Source organism: Indicator indicator, chromosome 17, assembly GCF_027791375.1.
Source record: "Indicator indicator isolate 239-I01 chromosome 17, UM_Iind_1.1, whole genome shotgun sequence".
Taxonomy (NCBI): domain Eukaryota; kingdom Metazoa; phylum Chordata; class Aves; order Piciformes; family Indicatoridae; genus Indicator; species Indicator indicator.
The window spans coordinates 2,662,823-2,679,811 of NC_072026.1; positions in this window are offsets into that span (position 1 = coordinate 2,662,823).

Consider the following 16,989-nt stretch of genomic DNA (forward strand, 5'->3'; position numbering starts at 1 on the left):
GAGTTGTAGAGAGAGCACGGAATGTGCCAGGATGCAGTTAAGGTGTGGAACTGCTGCAAGGAGAGCATGAGACTATTCTGACTGATAGAAAAGAAATGCCAATATTCTCTCACCTTCTAAAAACTGTAAGGTTCTGGTTTTGTCTTACAGTTTTACATATTACCTAATACTAAGCAAAAGTAGCATTTCATGTGAATGTTAAAATGGAAAATGGGAACCATGTCCTGGACTTCAGTATCTTAGCAGCATGATAGTCAAATTTCCACAGCTTCATTTATTTTCATTATTTACAAAACAAGTTATAAAGAAAGCCTCTGCATTTTTAAAGGCAAACCACACCAGCTGTTAGGATCAACAAGATGACAAAGGAAGACGAAGTGAAGAAGAAACAAGGAACAAGGGTGTGCTCATGAGGTGAGGTTGCTTGTTAGTACTTCAGTATTTGATGCATCTTGGGATAGTGGGAAGCAGAGTGCCTCGGTTATGTCTGTGTAACGCTGCCAGTGTCAGTGATGCTTAAGTGACTATGCCTGAGAAAAGAGCCTTTCCTCTGCCTGTGTCTGCAGGTAATCACAGAATCCCAGCACGGTGGGGGCTGGAAGGGACCGCTGGAGATCATCCAGTCTACCCCCACTGCTAAAGCAGGGTCACCCAGAGCAGGTTGCCCAGGATTACAATGCCCAGGTGGGCTTGGAATCTCTCCAGAGAAGGAGACTCCACAACCTCTCTGGGCAGCTTGCTCCAGCACCTTCACAAGAAAGAAGTTTTTCCCCATGTTGAGATGGAACCTCCTTGGTTCTAGTTTGTGTTAATTGCCCCTTATCCTGTTACTGGGCATTGGTGCAGACAGAACACAGATCCCTATTGCACAGTTCAAAATGGTGTGTAATTTGTTTTCTTTCTTTAAATAAGGGAAAGAACAAAGCAATGTCACTCAGGACACAGCAGACTCTACATGCTACAATGCCACAAAGAGTCTTTGTAATTACAGTTAAGAGAAATTCATGGTCTTACTAACAGCATTAAACACGGCTTATGCTTATGAGGAGAGAGATCAGGACACAGAGTTGAGCAAACATCACAAATCAATGAGAGAGCCAAATGGGCACAGAGAAACAAAAACTGCACCTTGCAAAAGCTGTCTTTGACAAGCCTTCCTGAGAAATAGGGAAAAACGCAACCTCTTACAGCCCTTTCCCTTTGATAGGGAGAGAAACCATCCTGGGGCGAGAGCAAGGAAAAACAATGATCAGTGTGTAGGTTTGTCATTTCTCATGCTGAACTTTGAGAAGACTTTTTCCATTCTCACAGTTTCTTCTGAGGAAGGGCAGCTTTCTGTGATAGATGCTTCTTGTCATATGGCACAAGACATATGGTTAATCACAAGAGGACACTGTGTCCTGACAAGATGTGCAACAATTAAAGCAATACTTAGAAGCAGCTATGTGTACTATAAAATAATTCCTGGAGGGATTAAAAAGCCATGCAGATGTGGTGCTGAGGGTCATGGTTTAGTGGTGACCTGGCAGTGCTGGATTGGACTTGATGTTTCTCTTCCAATCAAAACGACTTTATGCTTCTACTGGGTATTCACAACAGGTTGTCATCAATTACAGAGTTAAATCAGATGCTAACACCATGTTTTGTTTTATGATGACCTTCTGCAATACTTTTGGTGCTATTTCTTCTATGTTCCAGCCCACAAGTTCTTACTGATCTCTCAGCATTTGGATCATCCATTGATCATGCAGCATTCCAAGACATTTCAGATACAGGAAGCACTGGTGCTTAGTATTTCTGTAAAGAGATTAGAATTCAATCAGTAGGATGCCACACACTCCCCAGTATGCTTGCTATTAAAATAGTCTGATTACCTGTATGTATTTATTAGTGTCTGGATGTATGTGCTTCTGAATGGGCACTCAGCAAGAGCTTTGGCGGATCATTTGCATGCAAATAACTGAACGTATTAAGACTTTGTGTACACAAACTACAACCTTTGAAATATTTAAAAACATCTCAGCAAGGCCAGGAGAAAGTAGCAACAGCAGAATGGTTTTGGTGCTATTGAGATTAAAAAAAAAAAAACAAACCAAAAAACTGAAGGAGGTTTCTGTGGTCTAAAAAAGAGGGCCAAAGAAATCACAAGGCTGTTGTGGAAGATAAAACACAGCTAGGCATGGCCACCTATGTTTCTCTTGACCCTGTAGTGATCCTTTGCAGGTAAATCCATAGAGCAGAACTACTGCTCTGGAAAGAAAATCCTTATCTTGTTCCCTTTCCTCTGCTCTTGTGAGACCCCACCTCGAGTACTGCATCCAGTTCTGGTGTCCCCAGTATAAGGACACAGAGCTGTTGGAGTGAGTCTAGAGGAGGCCACAAAGATGATCCAAGGGCTGAAGGACCTCTGCTATGAGGATAGGTTGAGGGAGCTGGGGGTGTTCAGCCTGGAGAAGAGAAGCTGCTGGGGGCACCTCAGAGCTGCCTTCCAGTACCTGGAGGGATCCTACAGGAAGGCTGGAGAGGAAGTTTTCCTAAGAGCGTCTAGAGACAGGACAAGGGGAGTGGTTTGAAGCTGAGGAAGAGTAGGTTGAGTTCCAACACCCCTGCCATGGGACACCTTTCACTAAACCAGGTTAAGCACAGTCAAAGCACATCACAACTCGTTTTCATCTAATTATTTTTCCTCAGTACCAGGCAGAAGATGCTGTAGTATACATGCACAGGGAGGTTATTGATACATACCCGATATGGCCTCCCCTCTGCATAAGCTCCATAGGGCAAATCATCCCTTTAATAGCCAAACTGATCATACTGAGAGTGCTGGTTAGAAGAATAGTCTGCTGTTGGATCAGGCCTCCTTAGTGGCTGAGCAGACACGTGCCTTTCCAAAGGAGAAACAGGAGGTTATTGAAGTAAACTATCTAAAGCATTAGTTTAACACTGTATTTTTAAATAGAAAAAGAATAAAGCTCACTACTGCATGCATGACACTGAGGCAATAACATCATTTAGATATTCAGTCTTCTAAATTAATTTTATGATCAAGCCCTTATTCTGCAAACACAGATAAAAATGAATTTAAAGAAGCAACATACTCTTTGAGCTTTCGTTTTTTTGTTTTTTTTTTTTCACTGTTACACAGAACAGGGCCATAGTATCTGATTTTATGCACTCCTATGATGATTTTGAAAATCTTTTACTTTCATCATGGGTACACAGGGCTCTTGGAGCAAGTGCAGAGGAGAGCCAGAAAGATGATCCGAGGGCTGGAACACCTCTGCTACGAGAATAGGGAGAGGGAGCTGGGGTTGTTCAGCCTGAAGAAGAGAAGACTCCAAGGGTACCTTAGAGCTGCCTTCTAATAGCTGAAGGGATCCTACAGGAAGGCTGCAGAGAGACTTTTCATAAGGGTGTCTAGAGACAGGACAAGGGGGAATGGTTTGAAGCTGAGGGAGAGCAAGGTTAGACTGGATCTTAGGAAGAAGTTCTTCGGGACAAGGGTGGTGAGACTCTGCAACAGGCTGCCCAGGGAGGCTGTAGATGCCTCCTGCCTGGGGGTGTTCAAGGCCAGGTTGGATAAGGCCTTGAGCAGGTGAGTCTAATTAAGACGTGTCCCTGCCCATGGTGGGGAGATTGGAGTAGATGATCTCTGAGGTCCCTTCCAACCTGAGCCATTCTGATTCTATATTAAAAAAAAAAAATCAGACCTCCTTGATGGACTGAAACATCAGAGAGCTCCAGTCTGTTTCTGCAGTCTAACCCTGCTGTTTATGAGATTCTGCTATCATTTAGTTGTCTCATGGTAAACATGGAGAATATAAAGTGAAAAGGAGCAACAAGACAGAAAATCAGCAGCATAGCTGTAATTCTCTGATGGACTTGGGCTTGGGACATCAAAGTTTTGCCTTCTTACTACAACTTTTGGAATTTGTCCAATCCAGTTATCCTACATGTAGGGGGATCAGGTGGTTACACAGAGCAAAATCACAACAGATGACAAAAGCAACTCACCAGGTACAGTGTTAGCAGCTATCTTTGGTGTGAAAGAGTTGCATAAACTGATTTATTGGTTACAAAACACATTGTTTGCTATAAACATTTTCAAAGGTGTCAATTCAATTTATTTAAAGACTCAACAGGAGAAAAGTCTTTGCATATCTGGATAATGCCTGTAAGATAGGACAGAGAAACAGTTACCCAGTGAAGCCTGCACAATTATGTAAACATTAAGGGTCTGTTGAGTCTTTCATGATTAAACATTTCAGAAAGATGCCACTCCCTTGATAACACTGAATTTCTCTCTGATTTATGGAAAACTGAGTCAAAAAATTAAACTAAATGCAATGATCAACAATTGAGATCAGTTGAACACTGTCATTTAAAGACTGGCTGCTGCCTTGCCAAGCACATTGCTACAGGAAGAAGGAAAACCTCACGAAGAAACAAAGAAAATATTCTATACAGTTCATAAAACTAATAAGTGATGTTCATTTGCTAAAGGTATCCTTGTTTAAACATAAAGTGATCTGGAGCTATTTTCAAAACCCTCAGGAGAGAAGCCTTGGTAGTTCATCAGCAGGAGCTGATGCCATCAGGTGCAGATTTCAGTTTCCTCTCCTGCCTCTCTCAGACAGCTTTGGTGAGAGCTCTGCACACTGCAGAGTGATGTATACGTGCACTAGCCTAGTTTCTTGGCATGCAAGTAAAAGCTCAGTTACTAGTGGACTTTTTACAAGCTCACATTTTCATGACCACATCTAGCAAGGAGATGAGGCAGGCAGAAGCATCCCACGGGCTGCATGTGGGCTGCAACCTACAGCCTGGAGCACGAGAAAGCAGTAAGCACTGCAGCCCTTACCCAGAGCAGTTCCTCTGACAGTTTCACTTTCCCCCCAACACAGTGTGCAGGTGTGATGGTTTGAAATCATTATTTTGATTTCTTACACCCAATAGTGACTTATTTACACTCTTTCGCTTTCTCTGCTTGAACTTTGAGAAGAAAAATTAAAGAGACAGTTTCAAACCATCACAGCAGGGCTGGGGCTAACTCACACCTTGAAAATGCCAGCATCAGTTGAACAGAACTGGGAATTAAAATTAAACAGCACCATCTCCTGGTGAAGGGCAGCTCAGGCCTCACTTCCCCCCCCCCCCCCCCTTACTGCATTTCCAAGGTACTGGAACTTTACAAATATCTTTAACAGGAAAAAATGTTTCAGACTTGATTATTATATTTTTTTCTCAGTCAGCCTACGTCTTCATTTCTACACTGCTTAATATGTAAAATCATCACTTAAAGTATTGAATGAGGAAATGAACACACATACACACAAATATATTCCCTTTCATGTTTCTGTCCTTGTTTTGAAAGGCATTTATCCATCTTTTCTTCTGATACTTACCAGTTTGGCCAATGACCTCTACTACGAAGAACATCTTGGCTAATGGAGAACACAAGCATGGCAGAGTGTTAGCCTGACCAAAAAGGCAGCACCCAGCCCTCTGGGGACAAAAGTGCACATTCCAGCCCTGTTACAGATCACCTTTGTCATCCTATAAATGACTTTGTCTACTCTGAATGTTGCAAAAGTCCCAGGGAAATACTGTTACAAAAACTCTCTTGTAGGGAATCTGAACAAACACAGCTAAAACTCTGCCAACAACATTTACATTCTACAAGGAGTTGGGTGCTATCATGCAGAGATTATGCAGGTGAGAGATGAGAAGGATAAACAATACGTTTGGTACAGCCATATGCATCTAATCATCTGCACTGATCCTCCTCTAACTTCCAGAAGCATTATCGGAAAGCCTCACTCACAACCAGCAAAGAAGGGTCTCATTGCTGCGATTCAACCCGTGCTGTAAATTTTCATTCTCCTCCCAACTGGAAAAAATGTCTTTGAAACACAGACTTCTACTTTTCATAAAAGTTTGAATTGGAGGCTGTGGGTCTGCAGAACTGTCTGGTGTTTATTCACAAAGGGTCAGGTTCTCAGCTCATACCACCTGGTTTGTGTTAACTCATCTGTGCAGTAATGCTGCTCGGCACCAGCTGGTGACCACATACATCTTCATTACTAAAGTAAGACTGATTTCTTGTCTCTGAAGTAAACAACATAGATCAAATCTTTACTAGACCTCTCTGTCTGCACTCTGACACATCCTGTACTTCCAAAATTTACTTTGCACATAGGGAAGTAGAATATAGGATCAGAGAAAACTGAGTCAGGCCTCCTAACACCCTGAGAACAGCCAGTAATGGAAGCATAAAGAAGGCAAACTGTAATACCTGAAGTGCTATCAATACGTCAGTGTAACTCTAAATCATTAACTGACTGAGCTGGAGTGGAGGCTGTGGCTGCCTTCACAGCAGAAATGAAACAAGCAAAGAGCCTTCCTCTGGTGAAGCTTAACTAGTAAACAGCCAAATGAAACCATAGGTATGGCTTCAAGCAGCTTAAACTGCAGTCTGGACAGCCTACTGAACCTTTCCCTTCTGGCCATGCACTCCTGCCCCTTTTCTTGCACAGGCATTAGCACCAATAACAGCATTTGATGACCATGAGATGATCAGACTGGAACCAGCTCACCCAGCAGCTTGGACAGCATGGTGATGATGCAAGGGAGGAGGCTGCAGCATGTAGCCTAGGCTCATATCCAAGTTATCTCTCTTCTTAATGGTGGTCTTCTAACTGGTCTAAAAGGAAATATTTAGATGAACATCCTTTTAAATTAATCCCTAGTTCTTTGTTTTCTCCTATGCAAATGTGGCAGTTTAGGCTGGGTGCCCCCTGCCACTGCTACATGAGATACACCTCTGGTGTCCTGGGTGCCCACCCACAGGGGTGGACACAGGAAATGCCGTATTTCTACCCATAAGTCCTGCACCCTATAAGGCCATCTGAAAAGTCATTCTCTTCCTCTTTCTTCCCTCTCTGCTCCCCTGGGAGATGTCCTCTCTTATCGGGTAATGCCGGGGGAGTATCCTCAAGGCCTCTTAGGCCTGTCTAGGCCTAATGCCAGGAGGAGAATGGAGGGGGGGGGGCAGTCTCAGACCTGGCCAGCCTGAGACTTGCCTAGCAGCGGAAGGGGGAAGAAAGAGCCCTGGGGGGTTTGGGTTTACCCTCAGGTGGGAAGAAGGGAAGGATTGGGAAGCCTTTGGGAATTCTGTGAGGGGTTCTGTACGCTTTGGGATACTCTTTGTCACTATGCTTTGTAGTTTGTAGTTTTCTGTAGCTTCACCAATTGCTTTTCCATTTAAACTTTCCATCACTCTCCAATCCATTTGTGTGAGTCTCATTCTTTTGTCCCTTTCGGGGCAAGAGACGATCTGTCTGGCCCCAAACCAGCACAGCAAACAAGATTAACTTCAGCCTCGATGAAGAGTTTCACTTTCCCACAGGCATTAGATGCCCTTGGAAATCAAATACTGGGCAAACAGAAGGAAGACTTTAAAATCAAACTACCTTTAATTTTACCAGATGACTTTTTTTTTGTTGCTACTCATATACCATTTAGTTGAATCACAAAATCATGCCTGCCTTCCATTAGAACTGGGAACATGGGACCTGCCCTGCATGCCAACGCCTCTTAACCTTGGCTGGTAACTGTGCCCCATGCTACCATCCCTTTCAGCAGTGAATGCAGGGTCATGTTGTGCTTCATGGTATAGAGAAGCTGTCTGCTTCCTGCTTGGGGCAACAACATGAAATTAGAGCATTAGCAACAGTTTTGACACTCTTTTTGTACTGCAGATTGGTTCAGCAGCCGTATCATAGGTTTAGATGCACTGTGGCAATGACTGTGCTAGAGCTACGTATTCTCACACTTTTTCTGTGATGCACACTAATGGAGCTCAATGAAAGAAGAAACACATATTGTCTGTATTTGGGACAGGCATCAGTTGGAAAAAATAAGATAAAGTGTTGAAAGCAAAAAGCAGCTCAAATTGCCAATTTCTAGGACAAAAGAATGGGAGAAATTGTGTTTAATCACCAAGGCTCCTGTCAATGTTTATTTGTCTTCTTTTTTTTTTAAAAAAGAACTTGTGGAAAGAAAGCCAGCCCTTAAGAGCAGGTAAATCAGCAGGGCAGACTTGGTAGTGGTGAGTTAAAGCAGTAAATGTGCTTATCAGTCTTTAAAGCTTGCCTGGTTAGACCTAAAGAAGAGCAGTAACAACTCAGAGTGAAGTTGTGCACACAGCAGTAAAATGCTGAGTAAAATGCTCTGGAAGATACTTTGATTTAGTTTTATATTGTGTGAACAGGATTTTGGCAGAGGACACTGCATGGCAAGACTGTTGGTTTAAATACCCAGAGGTTAAAAATCAATTAGAGTACCAGACTTCTTTTGCTTTACTGCCATTTTGATTATGAAAACCCTTTCAACTGCATCACAGTAACTTACCCAGTGTTTTTACTTTTAAAGTAGATGACTGAGAGAAATACTATCACAGCTATGAGAACCAGTCCTATTCCAGGAAGAGTAACTACTAAAATAAAATCTAGGGTGTTCCAAAGATGGTTACATTTGGGGCCCATGTGCCAATATTCTTTCCAGTCCACTCTGAAGTAATCACATCTGTAAATAAAAAGATTACATTTTTAGCATCATTACTTGAATTTAAAAATAAGTAGTGTCAAAATAGTAAAATATTTTGCTATTCTGTTATTTATTATTGCATACTGCTGGGGTCATGGGATTCAGTGGTTTTTCTGCTTGCCCAAAGATTATTTTAGTAATACACACCTTACCCTAGATTTGATACAAATGACCTCTGCCAGGCTCTGGATAAACCAAGTGCACATTGAGAGGTGTTCTTGCCCATGGAGGGGAGGTTGGAATAGATGATCTATAAGGTCCCTTCCAACCTAAGCCATTCTATAGTTCTATGACTCATAACTCCAGCAAGTCTAAGCTATGAAGCTCTGTTGAGAATAGGGTGTATTACCCATACCCCAGCACAGTTCAGGTCAGAGATCTTTCTGCCAGCTGTAAGCATGGCAAAGCTTCTGAATTTCCAGAACAGCCTACACAGATACAACTGAAAGTGCCACATAGCTGTCTGTTATTTGACATTGATGCACCTTCCCTGATAAAGCACCACGATATGAAGAGATTTGGATTTTTCACTCTAAAAAACTTTGATCAACCTGGGAAAAAAAACCTGACTTGCCATTATACAGCATAATGTGGTTCTAAAGTGATGTATCTGAGAATAGCAAGCATGTGAAAACTGAGGATTAAAATGATTACCTGGATTATGAATTACATGACTACAGATATTCTGAAAAAGAAAATGCTGCACTCAGACTCCCAGGTTTGATGCTTTGTGTGCAGGCTGTGAATGAAGATCAGTGTCTCCTTTCATGGATTACACTGTAGAGTCTGAATTCAGTTCACCACTAAAAATTTATCTGACAAGGTCAGTGTACATAGCACACATTTAAACCAACCAACTCCACACCCTACCTGCAAAAAGGTTTTTCATCTTTACGTTGACAAGAAACATTGGCAGGACAGAAGCTGTCTGTAACATCCAGGCAATCATTAAAGTCCTTAACCCCCGTGCAGTTGGCTGTAAATTAAAACAAGTATTTCTTTAATGCAGTTAGACAGTAACATACTGTTAGTGGGATGTATTTCTAATTACATCAGAAATTTAATCTTCATATGATGTACTCGGTAGAGGATACTAGATCTTACTTTCCAGTGACTTGTTCCTTCAAAATTTTGAAATGATTTGAGCAATGAAGGGTTTACCTGCTTAAATTATCCCTGAATTTATACCCATCTTTCAGTTTGCCAGTAAACTGTACAGCTCACAGAATCACAGAATCCCAGCGTGGTGGTGGTTGGAGGTCATCCAGTCCAAGCCCCCTGCTAAAGCAGGGTGCCCAGATCCTGTCCAGGAGAATTCAGAACCTCTCCAGAGAAGGAGACTCCACAACCTTTCTGGGCAGCCTGCTCTAGGACTCTGGCACCCCCAATAGAAATTACTTTTTCCTCATTCCCCTTGTCCTATTGCTGGGCACCACTCAACAGAATTCTGCTCCATTGTCTTGTCCCCTGCCCTTTAGATACTGATCAGCATTGAGCAGATCACCTCTCAGGTTGCCTCTTCTCCAGGCTAAACAACGCAAGGGGCCTCAGCCTTTCATCCTCACAGAGATGCTCCAGTCCCCTCACCATCTTTCTAGCCTTTCCTGACTCTGTCTGGTGGTTCCCTGTCTCCCTTGAACTGGGAATCCCAGAACTGGACCAGTAACCCAGCAGTACTCTTCACTGCAGCAGAGTAGAGGGGAGGAGAACCTTCCTCAATCTGCTGGAACACTCAGGGAGATGCACCTCAAATCTTGATTTAAAATGTATAACCAAACAAGCAACTGCAAGACACCAATGACAGCTGTGAAAGAAAATTACATCCAGGACTGTACATTGCAAGGCCAAGCACCATTATGATGCTCAAAAACCCCCAAAGCAGCCAATATACCTGAGGATAATTTTGTCTGAACTTTTCACAATGACTGAAATGTATTTAGAATGAAGCCAGAAAGTCAGAAGTGGAAGAGATCTCTTGAGCATTAAAATTGCCTGACGAGTACTTTATACTCTAACAGAATCAGAGACAATTCCATGTAACTTCATTTTTCATTTAAAATAAGCTTTCTGAATGCATTTTTCCTGTCATGTTCTTAACTATCGATGATTTTCTCCCTGTTCATCTAAAAAAATTTCCTCAAAATAATTACTACAAAAAGAATTTACATTTTGGTTTTAACCCATATATTATTTCTGCCTACTGAACCATTGTACCCACTTAAAACGTGTCCTTCTGGCACTGACAGATTGACTCCAAATGATCCAAACCCACCAGAACATCCAGTGCTTCAGCTGTAATTCATATGATTGTAATCTTTATAAGGCACAGAAGTACAGAATAACAGATGAAAGCAAAAGCTTTGCTGTCATAGCTATGTCTCTGTAAAAAAAAACAAACACTGTACTCTTGGCAGTAGAGAGCTCAAGAACTTCAAGACAGCTAACAGAGGTCAGCAGCTGTCACACAAAGATCTTAACATTTTCCCAGTAATTAAAAATAAACTCTACCTGAACCCTAAGGAGAATTTCCTCAGAAGCCCTCCCATTGGGACTGCAACACCGTAGCAGCACCACCACAGGTAAGGCAGGCACGTCCCTATGAAGTGAAAACACAACCAGGTCTTATGTTCACTCAGTGACTGGCTGGCCATGAGCAGATGGAACAGCAATACTTGAAGAATGGACATCCTGAAGCTCACTGTGGTAAAACATACCTTCATCCTGCAGCTGGTTGTGGTAGAAGACAGCTTCCTCCTGCTCTTGCTAGCAGCACTACACACTCTCCTTTCTGCTACTGTTATTTTCGGCAGCAAGTCAAGGATCATGGATTTTGAGCTTGTTTTACAGCATCCTCCTCTAAAGAGAATTACTAATTAACTTATAACAGATACAGCTCCTTGGTAACACCTCCATATTTTTCTTTATGACAGCTGGCGAGGTCCATAGAAATGGCTCTCTACTCTTGCTAGTTCTGAGGGTTTGAATACATCTGCAAAGCATTCCCCTATAACAACACACATTTCAATTCCCTAAGCTATCTTTGACAAGTGTTTATTTTTCTTCATTTAGAGTTATGTCATCTTTCAAAGGTAACAAACTTTGCATGGATTTGAAGACAAAGTTCCTTGAATTACACTTTGTTTTTAAAGATGTGTCAAAGATATGGGTCAGGAGTATAAGAATGATGATTAAAACATGACTAAAATGTTTCTGCCCCTGGAACAAAGGAAGTCTTGCTACATTACTGCTGCTTTGGGTTTTGTTTGAAACAAAAACTTACTTCCTAGCATGCATTTCCCCCCTAGATTAAAAAAGAATTTAAAGACACTACTGCTTCTGTGATTCCTGTATGTGAGCTCTGAATCACTATGTAGTATGTGGACACAGTGCAGAGAGCATTTGTGAGTAACTTTGTGTAAGAGAGAAACTGTCCTCTGCTTTTCAGTAGCAGCTCTTTTCTGTGTCAACACTTACTGGCTATTCTGTTTCCCTGGGGCTTGAGAAAGATGAAATTAGTAATGGAATTCTCCCATTCCTCTCCTTGGAAGTTCTTTCCTCTGATGTACTGCATGCAGACAACTAACCCACAGTAGATGGTTCTGCAATTTAAACTCACCAAATTGTGCTGAGCTGTTACTTTAGTCTTGGTTCAGTCCAGAATTATTGACTTAAAACCTGCTTTGCCCAAACTCATCATGGGAAGCATTATCAATTACAATATACAGTAGTGATAGCTAATTAAGTTAGTTAGAACAGCTTCAGTTGGAAGGAACCTCAGAAATCATCTACTCCAACCACCCCACCACGGGCAGGTACACCTCTCAACTAGACTCAGCTGCTCAAGGCCTCATCCCCTGAACAGCCCCAGAGAGGAGACATCCACAAAAACCCTGGGCAGCCTATTCCAGTATCTCCCTTATTGTACAGAAAAGATTCCAAACGCACATCACTGGCATCAGAGGATTATATCAACAACCCACTGACTGCCTCAGTTGATAAAGTTAACCACTTTGAAGCATTACTTAGTACTATTTTGGTCAATGAAGAAAAAAAAAAAAAAGGGAGGAAAAAAGCTGAGCAAACTCCCTTATTTCATTGTAACTATTACTGATGAATACAGAATAATGAGCAGCAAACATGTACAATAACTTCCTTTTATAAATTAAATACATCTCCCTAGAGTGCAAAATTCCACCAGGAAAGGAGTTGTTCCCAAATGCAGCTAGAGAGAAGTTAAGTCCTCCAATTACTCTGTATCCTCCATTCCTTTGCAATAGCTGCAACAGAGTTGGGAGGGATGCCTTTGTTAGGACAGGGGCTAAGAAGGAATCCTGTAGTTATATTCATCCACCATTAAGTATTGCTGGATAACTTTTCTCTTTTGCAATCAAAAATCCCACTCTGGCAAGGATGAATGATCACAAAATCTGACACCTTAGCACACTCCCAAACTGTCATCTTATGTTTTTATTATTTAAAAAGTCCTTTAAAAATTCTCCATGTTCACTGCACAAGATCCTGAATGTGTGATGGCCTCTATGCAAATGATTCATCATCCTGAAGAACTAAACATGAAGAAACGGAGATACACTCAAAAGTCTGTAAAAGATTAACTTCATTTAAGTAAGCACAAGTGCTGGTTTTTAGGGTGGTGCCCTCAAAATTTCTCTGTAACTGACAGAATCCCAGTATGGATTTCTTCATCTGACAGGAGCTAGCTGCTTATGAACACACATACACACACATATCAAACACAGTTACATTAGCAGTGAAAGGTGAACTTTTACCTTTACTTTTCAAAGGATAAACAATGACCTACAAAACCCAATGTCTAGTAAATATTTGCAAGAACACTGCTGTCTGAAAGCACAGCACTTAATTTTACAGCAGGGGACAAGACTGTTCTCTGCCCTGCATGAGGATTGTTTTACCACAGATCCCAGAATCTCACTCACAGGAACAGAGAAATTAACATGTACCCCAGTGAAAGCAATGGTGTGATTCTTCTTCAGACGGGAGGCACAAGTGTGAAGCACGAGTTCATATGTGGGCTTTGTTCTTCTGGCTAACAGGAAGTCTCCCTTCTGGCTCCAGCTCCCAGCTGCTGAGTGTCAGCACTTCAGCTGTGTGATAAACACAACACCTTTACCCAGGGCTTTTAAAGTTGATTAAGACAAAGACCTAGAAAAGTAATTTGCAGTTTTTACTCGGGTGAGATGTTTTAATGAGGTGGATTACAACACCCAAACTAACTTCCTGTTACATGGTTGGCACTTTATTGAATGCAACATGTTTGGCCTAGGCCTCACAGAAGGGCTGCAGAGGCCACCAGGGACATTTCTCTTTATACTGTCTACACAGGGAACAAATAAACCCCAGTGCCAATAACCTGGGCAGCTATTAGCTTTGTATTTCACAGCTTTTGTTTCTGGAACACAGCAAAGTCAAGTGGAACTTTATGCATTCTCCAACTACAGTCCAGGGAGACTACACCTAGACTAATTTTATTTCCTCAAATAGCTCTATGTAAAGCAAAGTTACTAAATTTGGTTAATGGTGGAAGCTGGTCATTTCAGAAGCTCATTTCATAGAATGGTCTGGGTTGGAAGGGACCTCCAAAGGTCTAGTCCAACCTCCCTGCAGTCAGCAGGGACATCCTCCACTAAATCACGTTGCCCAGAGGCCTGTTGAGCCTCACTGTGAATATCTCCAGGGATGGGCCCTCAACCACCTCTCTTTCCTTTAATCTGCTTCAAAACAGCTTTGGAGAACATTCTTTCTACTACCATTGTGTTGCAGAGGTTCCAAGGAAGGTACAAACAGATAGCAAGCTACATGTTTCTCAAACATTGGTACTAGGACTGCTACAAATAAAGCACAAAAAATGCTACTGACACTTAAACCTTTAAACATAAGCCTCAGTTTAGACCTATTACCTGTTCACAGCAAGGGAGTTCCTTCCAGCTTTTTCAGTAAAAGCAATGTCCTACAGCCTGTAATGAAAAGGCAAAGAACTAATTGCACCTTGAATGTTGTTCTGCCTCTGTCCCACACTAAAGTCAGAACTCCTAAATGCATGCCCCTTTCACCACTTTCAAGTTAGTGATGAGACTTCCATTTGCTTCTCTTTCCTCTTCTCCTCCTCCAACTTGTTAGTATGTACTGATAGGCTGTTTTTTCCCCAACACAAAATAGATCCAGCCATCAGACTTTAAAACAACAAATAAAGAAATTAGTGTAACAAGAAAATTTTCCAACTTTTCATTTCCTTCACATTAGCATTTCAGTTTGGTTTCTTGCTCTGCTCTACAAGAAGAGCACATCAGTGCTGTGGTAATATCAATAACATGGTCACTTCCAGAAGAGTTTCAGTTACAGTCTTTCTTGACTGCAGCTTACCATCAAGCACATACTTGAGCTCTGCTTCTTAGAATCCCTGCAATTTGAAATAAAAACTACACACAGTCTAGTGCACACTAATGCTCCTTTGTAACAAGTATAGGCTTTGTACGACCTCACTTTCTTGTTAGATTTAAAATACATTTTCTGTACTTGAATCTGATTCAGTAATACTCTGACTTTTTACTACAAGATAACCATACTGCTGCGGTAAAAAAATCTTTACAACACTTCCTAAGTCAGTCAACAATCCCAGGGATAACTTGCCATTAAAATAGCCACACTACTTATTCACAGTTTCTTTTAAGCAGTTACACTGCAGGTTACATCATGTACTACCTTATTTACAACCCCTGGACTTGCAGATTGCTTTATCTGGAAGATTATCACAGAGCCACACTGAGGTAAATACATTTGCTACCTGCCTTGTTCTTTTACCAACATGTGTCACTGCTCCAGGACGGATACAAGCAGCCTTTTCTCAACACCTTTTTTCCAAGTTCTCTGCTATGAAATTGCCAAGAAAAAAAAATGGAAACACTACTCAAAATTTGAGATGCATAAAGAACTGCATGCATGAGTATGTCCTGCATGCATGAATGTCCTGCATGTTCCTTTGGTGATTTCTTCCACAAATACGTTGCAGTGCTTCAAGGGTGAAGGATTTTTTCCCCAGCATTCGTGGAACAGGTGAGATTTAGGCAAGTTTACCAATTAACATGAAAAATGTAATTTAGAGAGAAGGAATTGACAGTTTGCCCTAGAGATGAGAGAACATACAAAAGTTAAACTTGATTTTTAAAAAGTCTCTTATCACCCTTTATTTTCAGGTGCTTCATAATGATATGACAAAATAAAGTATCACAATCAGGTAAATAAAAAAACCAGTATCAATTAAGTTCCAAAGATGTCTAGATTGAACACAATCAACTGTAAATAAAAGCCATTCATTAAAATAAAGCTATTTCTGTATCATAAAATACCCTTGTGTGACCCAGCTCTCTAAGACATGGGATTTTTCACCAATACACAATTTACATCATATCAAGTTACAGTATACATTCTTTCTTTTATTGTTGCTGTATTTTTGCATTATGAAAGAAACCTTAAGTGACTATTAATGACAGTTTGGAGAGGCATCTCAAGAGGTTTCACTGGAAATTAACAAAACTATGTCTTGCAATACAGCTTTTCCCATGTACTTCTCTTCACTTTTTGTTGTTTAACAAGTTTGTGTACTGGGTCTGACACCTTAAAGAGACCAAGTCAGGCACATCTATTTAAAATGAGGACTCCCAAGCATAGCATGATGTAGATTTGACTTTTTTTAAAGCCATTGCATAGCACCTTTACTGTAAATTATTAATACAGAGATGTGGCTACAGTTGCTTGTGGTTATCCAGAGCAAGCCATCTGGAGGGTATCATATAAAACATAGAGGTTCAGCTGAACAAACTGAAGAGGGCAGGCACCTGAGGCATAGTTTCAGTACAATTTTGCACTAAGGAGTTATTTGAGACTGAAATAAAGTTTAAGGACAGTATTGTGTATCACATCCCATTACAGCATCAACCTCTTGTAAACTCAGGGGCTGCAATACAAACTGCTTGCATGAAACATCCAATTCTTCACTGCCTAACCACCTGGGAGTGCACCTTTTGCACCCAGGCACTTTCATTTGTATCATGAGATTTGAGTGCTAATGCTCTTAACACATGGAAAGGACCAGAGGAGCTTTTGGCACTGCAGGTCGAGGCAGTCTTTTAAGGCCCATTCTTGCCTGGAAGTGGCAGACACGCCCTGTTCCTTCACAGCTGTGCAAGGCAGCTTCTCTCCTTGCTCCCAGAAAACTAATTGCTTTGAATAGCTTTCCACTATGTACTAACAATGTCATCACAGCAAACCTCTGTGAAATCCACACAAACCTGCAGCACCTTACCTTCTTGCTGACTTTGTAGCAATGCATCACTCAAAGGACGTAAG